The sequence below is a fragment of the Nicotiana tomentosiformis genome, chromosome 12 (assembly GCF_000390325.3).
Source record: "Nicotiana tomentosiformis chromosome 12, ASM39032v3, whole genome shotgun sequence".
NCBI classification, from domain to species: domain Eukaryota; kingdom Viridiplantae; phylum Streptophyta; class Magnoliopsida; order Solanales; family Solanaceae; genus Nicotiana; species Nicotiana tomentosiformis.
In genome coordinates, this window is record NC_090823.1 from 125,721,177 (window position 1) to 125,738,276 (window position 17,100).

The following is a 17,100-nucleotide window of genomic DNA, read 5'->3' on the forward strand; positions in this document are numbered from 1 at the left end:
TATCTATCTTCTATTATTATAAAAGCACGAATGTTGGATCAGTAAATATTGAACGACAAAAATATCCCTGAAATATTGACCGACTTTTATACCCTTAAAGTGAATTATTTCTTCAAAAAATAATAGAATATGGGATAAAATTGTAACATTTAGTACCTAAAATATAGGAGTCTAAAACCAACTAATATTAGAAAATTTTAAAATCATAAAATAACGTGAATCAAATTATAGTGCCTAAAATAAAGGAATTAGTTACCAACTAATAATAGAAATTCTTAAAGCCACTTGTCATTGGAAAACACGAAAAAGAATTTCTTAAGCCACAACATAACGTAATATTCCAATGTCACTCTAAGTCTTCAACTCCTTGTTTAAACACATGAAAGAATATCTAAAAGAAACAAAAAGTTAGAGTAAGCTTAAACGTGTAAACTATATAATTAGCAACCTATCTTATTTTAGCTTCAAAATTAGAGGTAGTTTTTAAATAGATTTTGATATTTTATTATACCAAAATAATCTATAAATTTATGTAGGAGTAAATAAATAAGGGTAAATTGTTATGATTAGGAAATTATTTCCTTTTTTCCCAAAGAGGGGTCCTTCTAATTCAAATATTGACCAATTTTATATACCCATCAAAATTGAATTATGTCATCAAAAAGAAATATAATTTGGGATATAACATTTGATTCGGTAGGTATGACGATCTTTTAATGTATACACTAATTTGCAACTCAGAACGCTAAATCTCAATTGATGATTACTCATAATAAATCAATTACTTTCAAAGATGTTTTAATATATACATATCACGACCCAAAATTCTACCACAGGAGTCGTGATGGCATCTAGTCTCCAAGACTAGGTAAGCCAATTTCCATTACATTTTTGAAACCATTTTTTTTAATTAAATAAGTTATTAAAACTAACAGCGGAATAATTATGAATATACAACCTCCTAAGACTGGTAGTACTAAGTCACGAACTCTAACTGAATACATAGAATGATCACGAGGACCGAATATACAATATTGTTTGATTACAAGTTAACAGTACAATGAAATGAAAAGACTCCAAGGGACTACGACGACCAAGCAGCTCTACCTTGAATCCTTACGATCCCGTTTTAACTCTGCTCAAGTCCGTTATCTTCAATACCTGGCTCTACACAAAAATGTGCATAAGTATAGTATGAGTACGTCACGGTCGGTACCCAGTAAGTATCAAGACTAACCTCAATGGAGTAGAGACGAGGTACAGTCAAGACACTCACTAGTCTAATAACCCGTGCAATATAATATACAAAATAATAGGAAACAAATAACAATAGGGTAACATGAAACAACCAGTGATATGCACTCCAGACGACAAGAATACCATTAATATCGCTCAATAATTAATAAGTACAATTACACCCAATTAAATCAATTCCTTCAAATAAATGTCTTTCACATATAATTCTTCCAAATAATTCTCTTTCAAACATAATTTTCTCAAATAATTATTTTTCAAATATAATTCTTTCAATAAATCTTTTCAAATATAATTTTCTTAAATAAATATCTTTCCAATACAATTCTTTCCTATAATATTTTCTAAGTAAAAATCCTTCCAAATAAATATTTTGAATATAATTCTTTCAAATAAAAAGTCACCATGTGACACCTCATTTCATAATCATAAAAATATGGGTCTCAACTCATTTTTATATTTTTTGTAAACACGGGTCTCAACTCATTTTCATGTTTCCACGGCACCTAGTGCCCATAATTAAATCATTATATTTTTCCGGTACCTCGTGCCCTCATTTCATATCACAACTGTACGGACAATTCACGTGCCAATTATCATTATCATTTTATCACAGCACCTCGTACCCACATTTCATATCACAACTGCATGGACAATTCACGTGCCAAATATTCTCATTATTTACTCACGGCACCTCGTGCCCATATTTCATTTTATAATCTACCTGGAAATAGCCACATGCTCTCAATTTTAACATAAATCAGATTGTTATCAATTTACCAACAACATGACAAGTTGCACAAAGTATAAAAATAAACACAAGAAAATCACAACATCACATGAAAATTATCAACACCACAACCCCACATCATCACATATCGTCCCTAACAATAGCCACCCATATCGCTCCTATTGCCACCCGTATCACTTCTATATCCACCCCTATCGCTCCGCCCAGACAATATCAATAGCCACCCTTATCACTCCTATAGCCACCCTTATCGCTCCGCCCAGATAATATTCTAACAAACACAACAACAGTAAAATGCCACCCTTATACCCACATAATATCAATGGTGAAATGCCACCTTTATCTCCCCAAAATAATAACTCACACAACACAATAATTTACACGGAAAATTAACACGGCAATATAATAAAATCAATTCATATCACAATTTGCCCAATGGCCACAACCAAATTTTAAAGATATAACAAAATTAATTAATTTCACAACAAATAGCCTAAGGCTTCACACAATGTATATAACACTCAAAAATAATCAATAGAGATAGAAAAATAATCAACATAGGGCACACCTTCATTAAATCCAAATTTAGATAATTATATTAACACCTCTTCTTAAGTTCATTTAATTAATTATTTACAGAGGAAAAATCCATAATAAAATTAAATCCCACGAATATCAAACTCACGGAATTCACATAAATATACAGGCAACATGCACATCAAATCGTCATATAAAAATAAATTCAATAAATGCGAATTGAAGCATGGCAAATAGATGACTAAATAAATGCCAACAATTATCCAATTTACTACACAATATGCCCAAGACTCTAACTCAATAAAATTGCACATATAAGCCTGAGTACGTACTCGCCACCTCGCGTACACAGCTTTTCACATTTCACAAATGGCACATAAGACTCGATGTCTAAGGAGTAATTCCCCCACTCGAGGTTAGGCAAGACACTTACCTTTTTGAAGTTATGCCGATATTCCAAAATCGCCTTCTTGCTTGAATTGACCTCCGGACAGCTCAAATCTATCCAATTTAATTGTACAACTTCATTAAAATTCATCGAAAATAATTTCGGATAATAATACGTCGACTTAAAATTTTATTCTAAAAAGTCAACAAAAGTCAACGCGGGACCCGCATCTCGGAACCCGACATAATTTTCATGAAATCCGAATATCCATTCCGATACGAGTTCAACCATACCAATTTTATCGAATTCCAATAACAAATCGACCTTTAAATCTTAAATTTAAACCAAGAGAATTTTCTAAATTTTTCAACCCAATTCACTAATTTAGTGATAAAAACAACAATAAATTCATGTAATTTAACCAAAATCAAGTTAGGAATTCTTACTCCAATATTTTTCTTGAAAAACTCTCAAAAAATCGCCTCACCCGAGCCTCCTTGGTCCAAAAATGGAAGAATGACATGAATTTGGACTTTATTCTGCTACCCAGGGGTTTGTTCTTCGCGTTCGCGAGACTCCCCTCGCGTTTGCGATGAACAAATTCTTCAAAAGTCATTTTCAAACTCTTCTCAGACAGCCGCTAGTATAATGGTCATAACTTTTTGTACAAAACTCCAAATGATGAATAGTTTTACTTTCTGAAACCTAGACTCCAAGGGATATAATTTTCATTTGTTACTTATCTCCAAATTCCTTATATATTACCAGATATAAGCTTCCAAAGTTAGCCATGTGCAACAGAGATTTCCAAACTCTTCCCGGACAGCCTATAGTGTATCCACCATACCTTTTTGTACACAATGCCAAATGACAAATGGTTTACCTTTCATAAAACTAGACACAAAGGGCTACACCTTTTATTTTTGGATCATCTCCAAATTCCTTATAAATTGCGAGATATGAGCCTCTAAAATCAGACGACGAACAACAAAATTTCCTTCTTCGCGAACGCGAGAACCTCTTCGTGAACGCGAAGAATAAAGTCCTAACAGCAAAATCCTTCTTCGCGAATGCGAGAGGCTACCCGCGAACGCGAAGAACAACACCAGAACCAGCAACCAGCAACATCAAAACACCCAAACATGGTCCGGAACTACCCCGAATCAAACCCGAGGCCCCCGGGACCCGTACAATCGTACCAACCAGTCCCAATACATAACACGAACCTGCTTGAGGCCTCAAATCACATCAAACAACATCAAAGCCACAATCATATCCCAATTCAAGCCTAATGAACTTTAAAATTTTACATTCTATATCTTGTGCCGAAACACATCAAATTAATCTGGAATGACTTCAAATTTTGCACACAAGTCATAATTGACATGACGAAGCTATTCTAATTTCCAGAATCGGATTCCGGACGCGATATCAAAAAGTCACCCCCCAGGTCAAAATTCCCAAAAATTCATCTTTCGCCATTTCAAGCCAAATTCCTCTACAGACCTCCAAATAATTTTCCGGACATGCTCCTAAGTCCATAATCACCATACAGAGCTATTGACATCATCAAAATTCCATTCCGGAGTCATCTTCACATAGTTCTGACTACGGTAAAAATTCTAAGACTTAAGCTTTCGTCTTGGGGATCAAGTATCCCAAATCACTCAAAATCATCCGGTAACTGAATTCAACCACGCACGTAAGTCAATACACATAATAAGAAGCTGTTCAGGGCCTTATGCTGCCATACAGGGCTTAAATTCTTAAAATGACAAGTCGGGTCGTTACATTCTCCACCTCTTAAACAAATGTTCGTCCTCGAACGTGCTAATAATTATTCTAAGGTTACCGAATTGATGATTTTTACTTTTACACATATACTCACGGTTGGTCCCACACTACTGCATTGGAGGTAAGTCCGGCAACAGTATCTCATTTGAGATTATTTCTTTTATCCATATTTGTGAACCTTAAGACCAATTTCTTACACTCCAAACATTTTCAGAAAGTCCGATTTTTCATCAACGCACGGTATTAGTTTCAATTGGCTGCAGCAACTCGTGCCTACGCGCACATCAACCTTCTTGATAGTGTTGAAGTACTTTAAAAATTTTCTGGGGTATTTCATTCTTTCTCGCTTAGGATCATTCGCCCTCAAACACATAACATAATTTGTCTCTTCTTTTGCACGTCTCAATCCCCTAAATTTTTACTAACTCCCAAATTTTTCAGAAATTTTGGCAGAGTCTCCCCTGTGATTGGGCCTAACCACCTGCCAGAGTAACACCAAAATAACTCCTACAACACATCCGCAACCCAACAAAATACCGCAGGGTATATATCAATAACATTAATCTCAACATTGCATTATCGTAATGATATCAGGACATGAAGCACATCATATGTATGCTCATCACCACATCTCTGGTCTTAAAAGTTGTTCATAATTAATTCCAGCATCATCAATTAATCTCATATTAACCAGTACCTCGTTTCAATTTTTTTCACAACACTGACAACATAATGTGAGGCATGAAGACCTCATAACTATTTTCCCGATTTAACGAGTCACATTTAACGCTACCTGGGTACTCACCTTATAGGCTAAAACTCAATGTTTACAGCACGAAAATGGTTGAATATGAATAGAAAAATATACAAGAATTATTAAATAAGCCTAGCAAGCATGACTCCCTATTAATATTATTGTACAAATTAATTTCACAAAGGGATAATTTTAAACTCATAAATATTTCACCATAAGGACCTCATCCTTATATAACTTCCACCGCGACTTGTAGCCCGGTTTAAATATTTCACATCATATATAAAATGCAAGGATCTCACCTCAACTCCAAATCACAAGTATTTTGCACATTGTGCCAACTGAAATTTCATTTCTCCTTTCTTTCTTCTTTTCAATATACAGTTTTCACAATACATAATGAACCCTTATACCGGTAAGGCGTATAATTCATAAAAAATGGAATCAATTATTCTGAAACACATTAAACCCACTGTAATGAATAATAAAATTTACTTTTGGACTTATAGCCCTCAATGGTGTACAAAAATAAATGATAGACACGGGTTCACATCTTTAAATCTCCCAATAGGGATAAACATATAAGTGGGTCACAAATTTACGAAGCTCACCCATAAGTGGAGCATAATAGGAGGACTCACCTCAATATTCGGAACCGAATCAAATTAAGGGAAATTATCCTTTATAATAAAAATCAGGATCGTACCTGTAACGACATCATCTGGTGTATTGGCCCCAGCCAATTCATAGTGATTATAGCAACGGGTCGGGCCTCCACCTCTTAGGCGCCCACTACCTGCATGTCCTCTACCTCTAGCTGACTGTGCACGTGGAGTATCAACTGAAATAAAGCTTGTAGCTGGAGTGTTCTGATGAAATCCACCCATCCCAAGTCTGGGACAATCTCTCATGATATGCCTAGTATCACCACACACATAACAACCCCTCTGAGGTCGCAGCTGCTCGTACTGAGTCTGTGCCGGATAACTGGAATAACCACTGTAAGAATCTCGTGTCGATGGTGCACTGTAAACTGGAGCACTCCGAGTAATATGATGTGCGAGCTGAGTTGACCGACTGCTCGAGCCTCCGCTGTAATGGGTTCTAGCTGAAGAGTAAAATCCATTGAACCCTCCAGATCTTCGACACCTTTTCGCCTCCTTAGACTCTCTTTCCTCGTGTAAAACACCCTCAATCTTCCTTGCAATCTCCACTAATTGTTGAAATGGAGTATTGGTTAGCAATTCTCGAGTCATGCATATTTTAATATCATATTTGAGCCCCTCAATGAATCTGCTGGCCCGCTCTCTGATTGTAGGAACCAAGATAGGTGCATAACAGGCTAACTTACTGAACCAGGTAGCATATTCTGACACTATCATAGTGCCCCTCAACCATTTAAACTCTGCGCGCCACACATTTATGAGAGACTGGGGAACAAACTCTTTTAAGAACATTTCCAAAAATTGAGCCCAAGTTGGTGGTGTGGCATCGGTTGGTCTACATTCTTCAAAGATTTTTCACCACTGATATGCTGCGCCTGATAGTTGAAATGTAGTAAAGGCAACTCCACTCACCTCCATAATACCCATGGTGAGGAGAATACGGTGACAATTTTCTAGAAATTCTTGGGCATCCTCTGTAGCTGTGCCACTAAAAGTAGGTGGACTATACCTCTTAAACCTTTCAAGTCTCTTTTGTTCTTCTTCTGATGCCTCTGGCCTGACCTTAGGCCGAACCGGAATAACAGGTTGTACTGGTACTATACCCGGAACCTGACCAACGTGAACCTGCTGCTATGGAGTTGTGGTAGGAGTCTGAGCTACTCCGCCAATCTGCGGAATGTTTGGTGTAACAGAGATCAATTCCGCCTGAGTTAATGTACCGAACATACTCAGGAACTGTGCTAAAGTCTCCTGAAGTTCGGGGTAACAACAGGTGCTTCTGGTACTTGACCCCCAACTGGAGCTACTGGTGGCTCCTCAACTGTTGTTCTGACAGGTGCTCTAGTCGCAGCACATGCCCTTCCTCGGCCTCTACCTCGGGCTCTACCTCGGCCCCGGCCTCTTGCAGCCCTAGCAGTATGTGCGGATGCCTGCTCAGCTAACCCGGTAGCATGTGTCCTCACCATCTGTGAGAGAATAGAGATACAAAGGCTCAAATTCTACAATCAACAAATCCACACGACAAGAATGAAAGAAGTGGAAATTTCCTAATAGTTCTGTAGCCTCTCGAAGATAAGTACAGACATCTCCATACCGATCCGTAAGACTCTACTAGACTCGTTCGTGACTCGTAGAACCTATGAACCTAGAGCTCTGATACCAACTTGTCATGACCCAAAATCCCACCACATGAGTCGTGATGGCACCTAGTCTCTAAAACTAGGTAAGCCAATTTCCATTACATTTTTGAAGCCATTTTTTTTTAACTAAATAAGTAATTAAAACTAACATCGGAACAATTATGAATATACAACCTCCCAAGACTGGTAGTACTAAGTCACGAATTCTAACTGAATATATAGAATGATCACGAGGACCGAATATACAATATCGTTTGATTACAAGTTAACAGTACATTGAAATGAAAAGACTCCAAGGGACTGCGACGACCAAGCAGCTCTACCTTGAATCCTTACGATCCCGCTTTAACTCTGCTCAAGTCCGTTATCTTCAATACCTGGCTCTGCACAAAAATGTGCAAAAGTGTAGTATAAGTACGCCACGGTCGGTACCCAGTAAGTATCAAGACTAACCTCAATGGAGTAGAGACGAGGTACAGTCAAGACACTCACTAGTCTAATAACATGTGCAATATAATATACAAAATAATAAAAAACAAATAACAATAGGGCAACATGAAATAACCAGTGATATGCACATCAGACAACAAAAATACCATTAATATCGCTCAATAATTAATAAGTACAATTACACCCAATTAAATCAATTCTTTCAAATAAATATCTTTCACATATAATTCTTCCAAATAATTCTCTTTCAAACATAATTTTCTCAAATAATTATTTTTCAAATATAATTCTTTCAATAAATCTTTTCAAATATAATTTCCTTAAATAAATATCTTTCCAATACAATTCTTTCCTATAATATTTTCTAAGTAAAAATCCTTCCAAATAAATATTTTGAATATAATTCTTTCAAATAAAAAGTCACCATGTGACACCTCATTTCATAATCATAAAAATACGGGTCTTAGCCTATTTTCATATTTTTCGTAAATACGGGTCTCAACCCATTTTCATATTTCTACGGCACCTGGTGCCCATAATTAAATCATCATATTTCCCCGGCACCTCGTGCCCTCATTTCATATCACAACTGCACGGACAATTCACGTGCCAATTATCATTATCATTTCATCACAGCACCTCGTGCCCACATTTCATATCACAACTGCACGAACAATTCACGTGCCAAATATTCTCATTATTTACTCACGATACCTCGTGCCCACATTTCATTTTATAATCCACTTGAAAATAGCCACATGCTCTCAATTTCAACATAAATCAGATTGTTATCAATTTACCAACAACAAGACAAGTTGCACAAGGTATAAAAATAAACACAAGAAAATCACAACATCACATGAAAATTATCAACACCATAACCCCACATCATCACACATCGTCCCTGACAATAGCCACCCATATCGCTCATATTTCCACCCGTATCACTTCTATATCCACCCTTATCGCTCCGCCTAGACAATATCAATAGCCACCCTTATCGCTCCTATAGCCACCCTTATCGCTCCGTCCAGACCATATTCCAACAAATACAACAACAGTGAAATGCCACCCTTATACCCATATAATATCAACGGTGAAATACCACCTTTATCTCCCCAAAATAATAACTCACACAACACAACAATTTACATGGGAAATTAATACGATAATATAATAAAATTAATTCATATCATAATTTGCCCAATGGCCACAACCAAATTCCAAAGATATAACAAAATCAATTAATTTCACAATAAATAGCCCAAGGCTCCACACAATGTATATAACACCCAAAAACAATCAATAGAGATAGAAAAATAATCAACATAGGGCACACCTTCATTAAATCCAAATTTAGATAATTATATTAACACCTCTTCTTAAGTTTATTTAATTAATTATTTGCAGAGAAAAAATCCATAATGAAATTAAATCCCACGAATATCAAACTCGCGGAATTCACATAAATATACAGGTAACATGCACATCAAATCATCATATAAAATCAAATTCAATAAATGCGAATTGAAGCATGGCAAATAGATAACTAAATAAATACCAACAATTATTCAATTTACTACACAATATGCCCAAGACTCTAACTCAATAAAATTTGCACATATAAGTCCGAGTACGTACTCGTCACCTCACGTACACGGCTTTTCACATTTCACAAATGGCACATAAGACTCGATGCCTAAGGGGTAATTCCCCCACTCGAGGTTAGGCAAGACACTTACCTTTTTGAAGTTATGCCGATATTCCAAAATCGCCTTCTTGCTTGAATTGACATCCGGACAGCTCAAATCTATCCAATTTAATTGTACAACTTCATTAAAATTCATCGAAAATAATTCCGGATAATAATATGTCAACTTAAAATTTTATTCCAAAAAGTCAACAAAAATCAATGCGGGACCCGCATCTCGGAACCCAACATAATTTTCATAAAATCCGAATACCCATTCCGATACGAGTTCAACCATACCAATTTTATTGAATTCCAATAACAAATCGACATCTAAATCTTAAATTTAAACCAAGAGGGTTTTCTAAGTTTTTCAACCCAATTCACTAATTTAGTGATAAAAACAATAATAGATTCATGTAATTTAACCAAAATCAAGTTAGGAATTCTTACTCCAATATTTTCCTTGAAAAACTCAAAAATAGCCTCACCCGAGCCTCCTTGGTCCAAAAATGGAAGAATGACACGAATGTGGACTTTATTCTGCTGCCCATGAGTTTGTTCTTCGCGTTCGCGAGACTCCCCTCGCGTTTGCGATGAACAAATTCTTCAAAAGTCATTTTCAAACTCTTCTCAGACAACCGCTAGTATAATGGTCATAACATTTTGTACAAAACTTCAAATGATGAATGGTTTGACTTTTTGAAACCTAGACTCCAAGAGATATAACTTTTATTTGTTTCTCATCTCCGAATTTCTTATATATTACCAGACATAAGCTTCCAAAGTCAGCCATGTGCAATAGAGATTTCCAAACTCTTCCCGGACAGCCTATAGTATATCTACCATAACTTTTTGTACACAATTTCAAATGACAAATGGTTTACCTTTCGGAAAACTAGACACAAAGAGCTACGACTTTTATTTTTAGATCATCTCCAAATTCCTTATAGATTACGAGAAATGAGCCTCTAAAATTAGACGACGAACAACAAAATTTCCTTCTTCGCGAACGCGAGAACCTCTTCGCGAACGCGAAGAAAAAAGTCCTAACAGAAAAATTCTTCTTCGCGAACACGAGAGGCTACTCGCGAACGTGAAGAACAACACCAGAACCAGCAACCAGCGGCATCAAAACACCCAAATTTGGTCCGGAAGCACCCCGAATCAAACCCGAGGCCCCCGGGACCTCGTCCAATCGTACCAACCAGTCCCAATACATAACACGAACCTGCTCGAGGCCTCAAATCACATCAAAAAATATCAAAGCCACGAATCATACCCCAATTCAAGCCTAATGAACTTTGAAATTTCAAATTCTATATCTTGTGCCGAAACACATCAAATCAATCTAGAATGACTTCAAATTTTTCACACAAGTCATAATTGACATAACGAAGCTATTCCAATTTCCAGAATCGAATTCCGGTCCTGATATCAAAAAGTCAACCCCCTGGTCAAACTTTCCAAAAATTTAAATTTTGCCATTTCAAGCCAAATTCCTCTATAGACCTCCAAATAATTTTTCGGACACGCTCCTAAGTCCATAATCACCATACGGAGCTATTGATATCATCAAAATTCCATTCCGGAGTTGTCTTCACACAGTTCCGACTACGCTAAAAATCCTAAGACTTAAGCTTCCATCTTGGGGATCAAGTGTCCTAAATCACTCAGAATCATCCGGTAATTGTATTCAACCACGCACGCAAGTCAATACACATAATAAGAAGCTGCTTAGGGCCTTATGCCGCCAGACGGGGCTTAAATTCTTAAAATGATAAGTCAGGTCGTTACAGTACACTAATTTGCAACTCAGAAACGCTAAATCTCAATTGATGATTACACATAATAAATTAATTACTTTCAAACATATGTATACTAAATTACATCGCAATATTCTCTGTGACAATTGATTTGGACATACTAAACAATTTTGATATGAGCAAGTATATTATTGTTTAGACACATGATGACTCATGTGCTTTCTAAGAGATGGATTAATAAGAATTTGAGTTGAATAATTTCCTAGCGATAAGTTTTGTATAATATGATTTTTTCTGTATAATCACACAAATGTGTTTTCAATATGTGGCTAAGAAATTAAAATGTTTAGACATAAAAATGTGTAATACTTGAAATAGAATAACGTCCAACTAAAAAAAGTTCGATAAAAGACATTATTGACTAAATGACTTTTAAGCTTTGTTTTCTCCATTATCAATATATCTTTATCTTAAGATATATATTAGACTTCATATACCATAAGGCTTAACTAAAATTAATCATAACTTCAGATAACATAATAAATAATAGTGTATTCTTTAAGTTATTTTACAACTTTAGTCACATAACTATATGATTCCGGAATAATTAGTTTCAATTTTTCCTCCTATATTATGTCAAAACATTATCCATGACTTGATTTGTATGATATATTGTATTTTTTTTATTTATTTTAAGAAACTAATTTCGTACTGTGTACAGATTCAATATTATATGCAATTGAAAGTTTATTACTGTCAGTATGTATTTCTCGTACAACGCGCGAACATAGAGACTAATATTATTATAAAAGCATGAATACAATGTCGGTTTACAAAAATAACCTTATAATATTAAACATAAAACTCATAATAAAAGGTCATAACTGAAATTCTAGATATTAGCCTTATAGTCCTATTAGTTTTAGTACATAATACTACACGTTAGGGACCCTACATGAATACCTCTAGGAATTCTATTAGTATAATTACTTTCGGGTTGTCTAATTCATATGAAATTGAACAAGTAAATATCTTTAGTCTTGTATATAATGACTCAACCGGTTGTTTTGCCTTCTAGAACTATATTCCCCTAAACAAGACTCCTCGTATGTGCTTTTACTGTTTTATGACTTGTGGGAATGGTTAGTTCGGGATTTGGAAAGGTTCGGGTTGAAATCGGAACACTTGGTTCCTTAGTTGGCTTTAAAAATGCCAAGTTTGACTTCAGTCATCATTTTTAGAAAATGACCCCGGAATCGGGATTTGACGGTTCCAATAAGTTTGTATGATAATTTTGGACTTGATCGTATGTTCGAATCGGGTTTTGGACGACCCGGGAGTGTTTCGGCGCCTAATAGTGAAAGTTGGCCCTTTGAAGGTTTTAAAGTTCTTTAAATTTGGTTTGGAGTAGGTTTCAGAGTAATTGAGGTCCGTTTGTAATTTAAAGTGTGGGAATAGTTCTGTATGGTGATTTAAGACTTGCACGTAAAATTTGGAGTCATTCCGAGTAGTTTAAGTATGTTTCGGCGCGTTCGGAATAAGTTTGAAGATTTTGAAATCTCTAAGTTGAATCAATTTGGTTTGGGGTATGATTCTTAGTTTTGATGTTGTTTTATGCGTTATGAGAGTTCGAGCGAGTCTGTTTTATGATTTCAAACTTGTTGGTATGTTTAGACGGGACCCTGGGGGGGGCCCCGGTGGCCTCAGGAGTTAATCGGACGAGGCTCGGACCAAGTTTGGACTTAGGAGGAGCAGTTGAAGCTTCCACCTTCTGCTGCAATTGCACCTGCGGCTGGACGCAGGTGCGAGCCACGATTCGCAGGTGCGAAGAAGATGAAGGGTTGTTTGGGCACCGCAGAAGCGAGCCAGGAACCGCACCTGCGAAGGCGCAAGTACGAAAGGAAGGACAACAGAAGCGGGGAAGGGTGCATATGCGGACGATTGGGCGCGCTTGCGGATGCGCAGAAGCGGCTCCTTGTCCACAGGTGTGGAGCCAGGCCAAGTGGGGGAATCTCGCACCTGCAAGGAATTTTTTGCAGGTGCGGTTACACCTCCGCAGGTGCGAAAATCGCAGAAGGCAAAACCTTCATTTATGTACGAAGTTGCGTATTTTTAGCCCATTTTCTTCATGTTTTGGGCGATTGTGGAGCTTTTTGAGAGGGGATTTCAACTAGCAACTTGAAGGTAAGTTAATTCTACCCACATTGACTGAAGTACATAGATTATTGGTAGATTATAATATGTAAATTGTGGAAATCAAGGGTTTAGATGAAAAACCTAGGTTTTGATAAAAATGAGATTTTTACCACGAAAATGGTTATGGAATGAGATGGAAATTGTATATTTGAGTTCTTGAGATTCTGGGTAACGATTTTCTCTAAAATATTTTAGAATACGGGTACGTGGGCCCGGGGTGAAATTTAGAAATTTTACCATTTTGGGTCGGGTAATTAATCTAATACTCTAATTTTCGAATTGTTAAGCATGTATTAATTATTTTATATAACTTTTGTCTAGTTTCGAATTTTTCGGCACCGAATTGAGGCTTTAACACGAATTTTAGATAGGAAAGTGAACTTTGAGACGAGGTAAGTCTCTTGTTTAACCTTGTAAAAGGGAATTTACCCCATAGGTGATTTAAATTAATAATTGTTGCTAATTGTGGGGGCTACGTACGCACGAGGTGACGAGAGTCCGTGCGTAGATACTAATTATGTTATGTCCGGATTGTTTAGGACTCAAATCATGAATTACTTATAATAATTGCATCCTTTATTTAATTAAAGTACTGGAATTATATTGGAATTTGTTAGAGGAAATAGTAAAAGGCCGAAATTTCACATACTTGAATTTTTGTGCAAATTAGACTATTAATAGAAATTGTACATCCTTATGTGTTAGCCTTATAATAACTTCTCATTCTAGAGGCTCATAAAAAAATATCCTCCTTATTGTACACGACACTCTCGATCGGACCGTACGACCTCGGTAGTAATCATGCTTAATAATAATAATAATAATAATTACATGATACCTTGACATCCTATTGCAACTTGTGAAGATAAATGACTAATTGGAAATTATTGAATTGAAAGAATTATTTATTCCCGCTTGTTAAAGAAAATTAATGTTATTCACATAAATCATGTATATTTAAATACTTCTATTTTAATATTATTGACCCATAGTGAGTGTCAAAGTCGACCTCTCGTCACTACTTCTTCGAGATTAGACTTGATACTTACTGGGTACACGTTGTTTACGTACTCATGCTATGGTTGTTGTACTTTTTGTGCACGATCTGATACAGGAACCATAGGGGGTCCTACCGATGCGCATCCACATTATCCCGAGGCTTAGTGGTGAGCTGCCTTTTCTGAGCCATTCCGCAGCAACCAGTGCCTCTCCTTGTATTTGTATTCTGTCTATTTTAATTTTAGACAATATTTATAATGTTTGTAAAATCTACTAGATGCTCATATACTCATGACACCAGGTCTTGACACACACACTAATAGAATTGTGGATTAAGTAATTTCTTGGTTTTATTCAATTTGAACCTTTTATACTTTTATTAAATTTTGCAAGTAAGAAGAGTTTAATTACTTAGAAATTTATGAAAAGAGGAAATACATATTTAATTCACTAGTTGGCTTGACTAGATGTAATGTTTGGCGCCATCATGACTCATAGGTGAAATTGGGTCGTGACAACATGGTATCAAAGCACTAGGTTCACGTAGGTGTCACAAGTTATGAGTAGGCCTAATAGAGTCTTGCGGATCGGTACAGAGACGTTTGTACTTATCTTCGAGAGGCTATAGGGTGTTAGGAAAGTACCCTTCTTCATCTCCTGTCGTGCAGTTGATGTAGTACTAAGTATCTTCTTTTATTCTCTCATAGATAGTGAGAACGCGCTCTACTGAGGTTCCAAACCAGGGAAGAGCTGTTCCCCTTGTTGTTAGAGGTCGAGGGAGGGCTCCAGCCCGTGGTAAGGGACGAGGACGTCCCAGAGTTGTTCCAGTTATGCTGCTAGTGGATCCAGTAGAGGATCATATCATCGAGTACCAGGGCGAGGTGTCCGCAGCAGATCCAGCTCCGGTGGATTTCACATTCACGCCGGGATTTTAGGAGGTCATGGGTCGTATGTTGCGGTTCATGGATACTATGACTCAGGCTAGTTTATTTCTAGCAGACCCAACCACATCTCAGGCGGGAGGGGGAGCACAGACCCCTACCGCACAGGATTATGGGCAGGAAGTTGTTGTATATCAGACATAGGTGCACTACCCGTGGGCGGAGCCCAGCCGGTGGCAACAGCTACACCTGAGCTCAGGCCAGTTAGGAAGCCGCAAAAGCTATTGGACAGATGGACCAGGCTACACCCTCCTATCTCTAGGGGTGAGCGACATGAGGATCCCCGGGACTTCGTTGATCGGTGTAGGGGACAGACTATACAACATAAGGATATTGAAATCCCATGGGGTAGACTTTGCTACATTTCAGTTGGAGGGTAGGGCTCGTAGGTGGTGGCAGTCCTATATTCTGGGCAGACCAGCAGATTGTCCTCCCATGACTTGGGACAGGTTCACCTGTATTTTCCTGCATAGGTATATTCCACCCTCCCAGAGGGAAGAGTTGTGGTTTCAGTTTGAGCAGCTTTAGCAGGGTAAGATGTTAGTGACCGATTATGAGACAAGGTTCTCTGAGTTGTCTTGCCATGTACTTATGATACTCTCTAATGATGCAGAGAGAGTATAGAGGTTTGTTGCGGGTTTGCACACTGGCATTCAGGCCATTATGGCCCAAGAGGTTGAGATAGGGACTTCTTATGAGCTGCTTATAGAGATAGCCCAGAGGATTGGGGGTGTGCATCAGCGTAGCCGAGAGCAGGTTATGAGAGACAAGCGGTTTAGATATTCTGGAGAGTTCAGAGGTGCCTCGTCTGGGGGTAGAGGTGAGCTCGTGAGAGGGGCAGTCCAGCATGCCCCCATACCCAGCACCACTGCCTCCTCAGGGTGCTCTAGTGCGACCTTATTTTAGTGTTATGCTAAAGAGTTCTTACCGCCCACCAGCTATTCAAGGTTCCTCCAGTGGGTATTCAGGTCATCAGGGCCAGACTTTAGGTCAGCAGTCCACCGTACCGAGGGGTTGTTTTGAGTGCGGGGATTTCAGTCACATGCGGAGATTCTGCCCCAGGCTTCGGGGTAGGCCAGTGTAGCAGAGTCAGGAGCCTATGATTACAACACCAGTTGCTCCACAAGCTGTCTGGCCACCCAGAGGAGGATGACAGGTGGGTAGGGGCCATCCTATAGGTGGTGGCCATCCATGTGGAGGCCAGTCAGGTGGAGCACCAGCTCGGTTCTATGCTTTTCCATCCAGACCAGATGTAGAGGCCTCAGATGCCGTGAT